Source organism: Asparagus officinalis, chromosome 3 (genome assembly GCF_001876935.1).
Source record: "Asparagus officinalis chromosome 3, Aspof.V1, whole genome shotgun sequence".
In the NCBI taxonomy this organism is placed as follows: Eukaryota; Viridiplantae; Streptophyta; class Magnoliopsida; order Asparagales; family Asparagaceae; genus Asparagus; species Asparagus officinalis.
Genome location: NC_033796.1, coordinates 8,152,266 through 8,153,246, shown reverse-complemented (window position 1 = coordinate 8,153,246; position 981 = coordinate 8,152,266).

Genomic DNA, 981 nt, shown 5'->3' with positions numbered 1-981 from the left:
TTTTTAGTTTTTTTTTTCCTCGTTATTATTATTAAGTTTCCTTCTTTTGAAAGTAAAATGTAGGTTACAGTGTTTAGATTTTGGAAGTCAGGGTTTTTTTAGGTTTTTCCCTCCCCTGTATTTCAAGCTATTGTAAGTTATAACTGAATCTTGAAGTTGCTATGGAATGTTGAAGAGAAACCTTGACGATGGAAGGGCAATTGAGCATAAGATTTTATGAAGTTTCTTGGAGCTTTGACCCACATAACTATTCATATTAAAGCATTTCTATGAACATAACTATCTAATATTTTTTCAGATAAATTTGATTAGCTTGATGAATTAGCTTTGTTTAGTTTTTCTTTTAGGGGCTGTTTGGTTCGTTTCCCATATATTGGGAAATACAATTTCACGTAAAGCAACTCAAGTTTTGGGTTTCTAAATTTAAAATAAAAATAGATTGTTTAGGTTTGATTCACATATAAAACATGGCGGAAACCAATGTACATAATTTTCTTGTGTTTGGTTGGTATAAAAAAAAGAGAAATTTTGTTGATTAGACATTGTTTATTTTTTTTGTGTTTGGTTGGTATTGAAGTGTGTAGAGAAAAGTGTATACAGTCACCATTGTAAGTTTATCCCTCCCCACTAACAATAAATTTATTTTTGATCGTTATGAGAGGTAATTTTAGCAAAATAAAAGTGCGAATGTAATATGAAAATGCAGTAAATACCGAATTCACTATAAATATCTGTTTGACATAAAAAATCATAAGATACCTGTAATAACATGGTTAATTGTTAAGAACTACGTACCTGATTTGATATGGAATATACTTATTTGACATGAAAAAAGCACACGAAACATGTTTGACATGAAAAAAAAGCAAATGAAACCTGTAATAACCTGATTATTCATAATTTTATGAAATACGTTGTAGGCGTCAAAAAATACTTGCAGACATCCAAATACCATTCAAAACAACATGCGAGAACAATTTA